The sequence below is a fragment of the Pristis pectinata genome, chromosome 3 (genome assembly GCF_009764475.1).
Source record: "Pristis pectinata isolate sPriPec2 chromosome 3, sPriPec2.1.pri, whole genome shotgun sequence".
In the NCBI taxonomy this organism is placed as follows: domain Eukaryota; kingdom Metazoa; phylum Chordata; class Chondrichthyes; order Rhinopristiformes; family Pristidae; genus Pristis; species Pristis pectinata.
In genome coordinates this window covers 115431761-115439999 of record NC_067407.1, presented here as the reverse complement: position 1 = coordinate 115439999, position 8239 = coordinate 115431761, and the positions used below count along the sequence as shown (strand labels likewise).

General features: G+C 42.1%; 1 long non-coding RNA gene across 2 annotated transcripts in view; it reads left to right on the top strand.

Annotated features, from left to right (window-relative positions):
* The first annotated feature begins 1079 nt into the window (after nt 1-1079).
* The window catches only part of LOC127568579 (uncharacterized), a 49356-nt gene continuing 42196 nt past the window's right edge, over nt 1080-8239 (top strand). Inside the window, exon 1 of one of the 2 annotated variants that reach the window (XR_007956032.1) lies at nt 1080-1188. This is a non-coding gene — a long non-coding RNA (uncharacterized LOC127568579). Of the gene's footprint in view, nt 1253-8239 lie in introns of both variants that reach the window. The other variant, XR_007956033.1, reaches the window with a different exon arrangement.

Genomic DNA, 8239 nt, shown 5'->3' with positions numbered 1-8239 from the left:
TTCTGCTGGCAGTGCGTTCCATGCACCCACCACTCTCTGTGTAAAAAACTTACCCCTGACATCCCCCTTATACCTTCCCCCAACCACCTTAAAATTATGCCCCCTCGTGTTAGCCATTTGCGCGCTGGGAGTATTGAGACAGGTGCAGGCAGGTGGGTGTTAGGTGGAAACAGATAAGGAAAAGAAATGAGCAATGTTCCCTTTGCCTCCACTGATGCTGCCTGACCCATTGAGCTCCTCCAGGAGTCTGTTTTGTGCTCTAGATTCCTGCAATCTTGTGTGTCTCAATGGCCTAGCAGGCTGGATTAGCCTTGAAAATAAAAGCCAGCACAGTGTTAACAGAATGCTGGGAACAAAGTGCATTAGGGCTTGTGATTTTACACACAATGAGTTCCCCAATCTCTGTTATATTTTTACAGGGAAACACCAACTCCAAGACAGCTGCTCCCAGACTGTAGATCAAAACATCATACCAAGAGCTTGCTGTGGGTAACTCCATTGCCGAAGTTACTACCTATCATAAAGTATACACAGTTATAAAGGCCTCTGGGAACAAAATTTTCCGTCAATTGATTGAGAAGTGAGAAGTTGACTCTGAGAGGTGGGACTGTGAGAAAAGGATATCATTTGCTGATGAGGCTGTCTGTTTAGCATTATTGCAATTTTCTGTGGGTATCTACGTCAAGTAACAATTTGCTCAGGCCCTATCTAAACAGCATCTCCACAATCTCTAATGCCAAGGCAAAAATTAAATGCAATAATAGCAAACAACTATTGCCAAGAGGGTTGAAGCCGTACTAGTAATGTGGAAGTTGCTCTATTTTTCTGCGCAGTGTTTGGAATATATTAGTGAACATATTCAAACAAAATTAAATTCATCCATTGTACTCAACTTCAAACCACTCTTCTGAAAATCTCTTTATAAATAAATGGGATGGAAAATTCCACTCGTTAACCAGCCTGGGGCAAATGCTTTCCGGTTTTGGGGAGATCAAAAAGAAAACACTTCATTGCCAAGCAAGTTTCCCTCTATCTATAATCCTTCTGTCTGCATTTCTGCCTCATCTGATCTGCCTGGACTTGTTTCTGTTTCTCCTCAACCCTGCTAACACCTCATTCTTTTGCAAGTTTATTTTATTGTTTTCAATGATTGACTTCCAGTAGTTAAAGTTCAAGTTTCAGCTTTGGGTGAGTGAAAAGTTAATATAGACATCTTTGGAAAAAGAAACAAACATTCACACTCAGTAACTTTGTAAGTAATTTTTTTAACACTCTTTTGGTGTGGGCAAGCAGAACCAAAACATTTCACTTGTTGATGCTGGAATGTTGTTTTATTACATTCCTTCTACTATATTTTTGTGAAAACGAGCAATGTTTCAGGGATTTTTTTTGAGATTCACTTCAGTTGTGGATACAACAGGTCAAGAGTTTTGAAAACATTTCAAAATGTTGAATGGTATACATTGTTTTAACTATGCTTGATATTTCAATGGCGCTTTCCAGTAAGGCTTGCAGGCTTATTGAGGTTTTACCAAGTTAATCGCTTTTCCTTTCCCCGGCCCTAAATGCATTGGGATTAAGTTCCAATAGCCCTTCAATATTTTTCATTGACCAAGGTTGTGAGTGTCAGTGTGAGGCACAGTGCCTAGGGTTAAACTTGTCTCACCTGATGTCCACAAACAAAAACTTTCTGACTGGATCACCAGATTGCAATCAGAAGCGGAAACCTTAGCTTGTTAATCTTTCCTCCTCCCTAGCTTAAGGGTGAAGGTCAATTGCTCCAATTATAGCTGTTCCCCATTATGGTAGGATTGTCATTAGGGACATAGGAATAGAAGTAGGACGTTTAGTCTCTTGAGTCAGTTTCATTCATTAAGTAGTCTACCCCTCCTTCTACCACTGCTCAGAGTTGTTCAGAAATGCTAAAAATAAGTGAAACACACAGTCAATTGTTCTGCTTTAAATTCCCAGCATTATACGTAATAATTGAAGGCGAAAATAAAGATGTTTTTTTTCTAATGTTCTCAACACGTATTTTCCCAAAGTTCTTACTTATTCCACAATTGAATCAGGGGTGTGTGTCAGAAATTTTTTGACTGTTTTTAGAAGAGGGACTCATACTTATACATGGAAATCCTTAATGTGCTCAGTGAGTATTGCTCAGCCTCTCTCCCACTCTGAGTACCCACCTGAGTGAGGTAAAAATTCTCTGTAAGGGACAATATTTTAAGTGATTTGATACTCTAGATAGCCTTTGTACGAAACATATGGCATTAGAAAACAATGGGTGAACTGTTACAATTTTCATTTCATTCATTGTGGCACTTGCAATGCACACAAAACAGCAGCAGCTACCTAGAAAACAACAGCAGGTACATTTCAAAAGTAATTCATTGGCTCCTGAGGTGCATTGGGACTACCTCATGACAGAAAGATTCAATATAAATGAAAACTTGCATTATATAGCATCTTTAACATAGCAAAATGACCCAAGGCACATTAGAAGAGTTAAATAAAAGTTGAAAAGAGTTAAATAAATAAGAGTTTAGGGCAGATGATAAAATGTTAGAAAAGTAGGCATCAAAGAGCATATCTTATCTTATCTTATCTTATAAGAACTTCTCTGGTTCCTATCTTATTGTGATGCACAGGATTTCATCGTATGCAAATTTGTTGCAGAATTTCTGATATTATCCACTTCAAAATTGGTTTTGGGCTGATTGCGAAAAGTGCTTCCTGAATGCTTAAGCTCCTTACTTTAATGGACCAGAACGTCCAGCTATCAGCTAACTAACCTTGTATTCCATTTGGAAGGCAGTTAGATCAATGAAGTGCCTCAACAATCACTGAACCATCGACCTTCAGACCTCCCGCCCACTGGTGAACGGTGTCCTTCATTGATCCCCTGCCTCATCCCAACCTCAGCATCAGTGAGTTGCCTTCCCTTTTCAGGAATCCGGGCTCGACTGAGATACTTCAATCCACTGGGATCACTGAGTGGCAAGAGACCTCAGATTGAATGAGCACCTATGCTAACATATGAATTAGGAGCAGGAGAAGGCCACTTGATCTCCTTAATCCTGTTCTGCCATTTAATAAGATCAAGGCTGATCTGATTGGGAAGGAATAGTGTATCTAGGTTAGTCTGGAAGGCTGGGAAGGGGAAGGAATGCAGTGCTGAGCTTTGGTCTCATGATGGAAGTGCTGGGAGATGTGTGTGCTAGTATACTTCAAAAGAGAGTTAAGTTGGCGCTAGAATTAATTGTAAACATATATATATATATATATACTTTTAAATATACCCTTGCCCCCCAATAATAGACATGGGGACATTTCTCAGCTGTGTCTTTGTCTAGGGTGGGAGTGGGCGTGAAGCTGAGAAAAGTTTCCAAGAGTTTCCCCATCGGTCACTGGGAGGGAATAGCATTATATGTTATGCATCATCGGGGTGCACAGGAATCAGTCACTTGGCCTTCCTGTTCGACAAGCAGCACGGACAGGGAGTGGCATCGGAGGCCTAGTTTTTGAATTATATGTGGAGTTCGACAGGACCACCAGTGGGCAGGGAGTGGCGTACATTTTGGCCACAAACTATCAGTGAGTTGTGAATAGATGTCCAAATCAGACAATCCGTCCAAGAACTCTGAGGGCAGAAGATCAACACGTGATGTCTTTGTGCCAGATTGAATTCTTGAAGACCACAGAAACTGATTCTCAAGGAGTCCAAGAGGGGGGAAATGCATAATAATGAAATTATCTTATCTCCATTATTATAGCTGGGATTTAGAAGTACTGCTTATTTAGTCTTTTCTTTTCCTTATGTGGGAAATATAGCAATGTCAATTTGGCATACATACACAACATGATGTAAGAGTTCTACAAGACATTCAAGATACCCCCTTCTGGAAGCATATTGGCTGATGACTCTCCCAGCACCAAACTATCTCCCAGGAATAGAAGATAGAACATTTTTGGAACATTGACGTAAGTCAATAACAGTACTTAGTGTTTCACTAAACATCCCAAAGTGCTGCATAGGAGCATTTTCAAACAAAACTTAACAAAATTAGGCATTGAGCCACCTAAGGAAATAGTATACAATAACCATAAAATTTATGGAAAACAGTCATACTTGTCAAACAATAAATATTAACAATGACAGTCCCCATGGAACACTAATGACAAATCATTTTGAAAATTATAATTAAATTAAATATAAATCATGAGCTCCTCCAGACCTTAAATGCAATAGATCAATTTCTGCCTGTCTTTCCAATGTCCATTCACACAGCATTCTTTCTCACAAACCTTGTCGCTTCTATAAACCAACTTGCTGGCTCTCTCTATCAGGACTATGGGTACGAAAGTAAGTGTTTTACGGATGCTGATTTCTTCATGCCAGCAGTTCCACTACATTATGAGTTTTTGTTATGTGTGGCTTTGACCATGGAACTATCTATTATGCTGACAGCATGTGGAATTTAGATTGTTGCATGGGAGTACATTGTGATCCAGGAACAATTGCTGAATGAAGGTGAATGTTGGACTGTACAATTCAATATTGACAATTTCTGCATCACTGAAACATGTCAATTGGGACACAGATAAAATGAAGCAGCTTCATTTATCCCTATTTAGAAAACGAAATGTATTGTGGTTCACTTCTTATTATTGTCCCAAAATTAAGATTTAACTTTTAGCATAATGTGAAGACAGTTCTACCAGAGAGAAATGACTGTGGTTTTTATGAGATATTCTCACACTCAAATAACCTGCCAACATTCCCTAACCTAAGTTCACAGAAGGAGTATCTTTATGAGTAGTATTTGAAGCCTGTCTGCTCCAGAAAGGAGATGAAGTTTGGGGAATAGCAAGTAAGTAGGGATTATTAACTGGTTTGCAACCATTGAATAGAAATCAACACATTGTTATTGTATTTGAATGCAACAACTTCTTATCTATTTATTTATTTATTTATTAGTCACATGTACATCGAAACACACAGTGAAATACGTCTTTTTGCATTGCTAAGGATGTGCTGGAGGCGGCCCACAAGTGTCGCCACTCTTCCGGCGCCAACATAGCATGCCCACAGCTCCTAACCAGTACGTCTTTGGAATGTGGGAGGAAACCGGAGCACCTGGAGGAAACCCACGCAGACACAGGGAGAACGCACAAACTCCTTACAGACAGCAGCGGGAATTGAACCCAGGTTGCTGGCGCTGTAATAGCATTATGCTAACCGCTATGCTACCGTGCCGCCCCTTGTTTTTCTGACTATTTGAACAAATTCCATTAAAGTGGAAGCAAAATATCTATTTACCCACCAGAACATTGCTCTCCCTTTTCAAAATGCCCACAGTAACCTTTCAGTTACAGTTGAATTGGTGGGTTAATCTGCAGCTAAGGACCAGCATAATTCAACCAAAATAAATCAAACAGTATATTTCTACCTTCCAGGGAATGACTCGCTTAACAATGAAAATGCATGCAAGTTAGATAAGAGTAGTTGAATAACAAGTTGCCTAGAGTTTTTGGGCTAATTTGCTGCTTGGGTAAGAATCACTTTTACCAGTTATGCATATACTGAGTGAGTAGATATCCTGAACACTGCGTAGCAACTCATTCAGGCAGGTTCATCGTGGAGGGACATAGGAAGGGGAAGCATTGATGCCAGTTGTTCTCTCAGCATGCTGATTTTACATGAGAAAGGATAATCTGCTTCATAAATGACCCCAAGCTTCTGCAATTTACCCTTCAAATTTTTTGTCCCAGTCTCAGTCCAACCTCTCTGCCCAAAGCCTCCTGTATTGTCCAAATGACGCTCAAGTGCAGTACCTCACCTTTCCTTAGGGACAACACAATCTTCCAAATTTGACATTGAGCTTTGTGTAGTATATTGAGTTATGCAACCTTATGTGTTTGTCTGCCTTGGATTACCATAACGTTGGTTTATCAGCAGTTAACCAGCAGGAGGATTAAGGAAGAGAAGAATAATAGGGTTTAATATGGTTTTTATTATCAGGGTTGATTTTATAAGGTTCTTTTTTAAGTTGTTTTATAAGTTGTTAGTCGGGAATAGTGGGGGCCGGACTGCGCAGGCGTGTGATGTCGGCAGGTAAGGCACGGGCAGTTTAAAAAGCAAACCGCCATATCCAGCAGGCAGCGTCAGAGCGGGCAGCAGAGTGAGAGGGAGCAGAGTGGTCGGGCTTTGGCTTAAGGGGCTTAGGCGTAAAGGGGCAAGGCAGGTGAGTAGCTGGTAGGTAGGTAAAGGTAAGGTTTACCTGTTATCTGTTATAAATTTTTAAGTAGAAAAACTAGGGGGAAAAAAGAATTAGTTCAGATGGAGGACATGGTGGTGTGCTGCAGCTGCTTGATATGGGAGCTAGTGGACCTTGCTGCGGTCCACGATGGCCACATCTTCAGTAAGTGCTTGAGGCTGGAGAAACTTCAGCTCACAATCGATGAGCTGGAGTTGCAGCTTCAAACACTGTGCAGCATCAGGGAGGGAGAGAGTTTTGTAGATACTGTACATAAGGAGACTGTCACCCCCCTTAGAGCAGGTACTACTGGAGTCCAGGAAGTAGATAGAATGGTGACTGTCAGGGGAGGGAAAAGGAGAAAGAAAACGAACAGGCAGATAGAGCAGAGGACCCCGGAGGCTGTTCCCCTCAGTAACAGGTTTTCCACTTTGGAGGCTGTTGACGGAGATGACCTGCTGGGGCCTAGCAGCAGTAGCCAGGTCTATGGCACTGGGATCGGTCCTGCTGCTCAGAAGGGAAGGGAGGAGAAGAGGAAGACAGTAGTGATAGGGGAGTCGCTAGTCAGGGAAACAGATAGGAGGTTCTGTGGCAGTGAGCATGAATCCCGGATGGTATGTTGCCTCCCAGGTGCCATGGTCCGGGATGTCACTGATCGGGTCCACAGGATTCTAGAGCGGGAGGGAGAACAGCCAGAAGTCGTGGTTCATGTTGGTAACAACGACATAGGTGGGAAGAGGGATAAGGTCCTGAAAAGTGAGTTTAGCAAGCTAGGCAGAAGGCTGAAGAACAGGACCTCGAGGGCAGCGATCTCGGGATTGCTGCCAGTGCCACGCGACAGTGAAGGTAGGAATAGGAGGAGATGGCAAATAAATGCATGGCTGAGAAGTTGGTGCAGGAGGGAGGGTTTTAGATTTTTGAATCATTGAGATCTCTTCTGGGGAAGGTGGGACCTGTACAGAGAGGATGAGTTACACCTGAACCTGAGGGGGGCCAATATCCTTGTGGCCAGGTTTGCTAGGGTGGTTCAGGAGGGTTTAAACTAGATTGCAAGGGGGAAGGGAACTGGAGGAGTAGGTCAGAGGAAGAAGGGGATGGGGAAAAGTCAGATCTGACAGGTAGAGAGGCTTTGAGGAAGGAGAAGCAGAGTACAGGCTATAAAAGTAGTAAGGTGGATGGGCTAAAGTGCATTTACTTAAATGTGAGAAGCATCAGGAAAAAGGGAGATGAACTGAGAGCTTGGATAAGTACATGGGACTATGATATTGTGGCTATTACAGAGACATGGCTGACATCAGGGCAGGAATGGATATTGAATATTCCTGGTTTTCAGTGTTTTAAAAGGGATAGGGAGTGGGGGAGAAGAGGAGGAGGGGTGGCGGTACTGGTCAGGGACACTGTTACAGCTGCAGAAAGGGTAGATAATGTAGAAGGATCCTCTCTAGAGTCAATATGGGTAGAAGTTAGGAATAAGAAAGGGGCAGTTACCCTCCTGGGAGTATTCTATAGGCCCCCCGGTAGCAGAAGGGATACTGAGGAGCAGATTGGGAGGCAGTTTTTGGAAAGATGCGAAAATAACAGGGTTATTATAATAGGAGACTTCAACTTTCCAAATATTGATTGGCACCTACTTAGTGCCAAGGGTTTAGATGGGGTGCAGTTTGTTAAGTGTGTCCAGGATGGATTCCTGACACAGTATGTTGACAGGCCAACTAGAGGGAATGCCATATTAGATCTAGTTTTAAGTAATGAACCAGAACAGGTGACAGATCTATCAGTGGGTGAGCATTTGGGGGACAGGGACCATTGCTCCATAACCTTTAGAATTGTCATGGACAGGGATAGGAGCAAAGAGGACGGGAAGATATTTAATTGGTGAAAGGCAAATTATGAGGCTATAAGGTGAGAACTTTGGAGTGTAAATTGGCATGACATTTTTGAAGGGAAATGTACTATGGAGATGTGGTCGATGTTCAGGG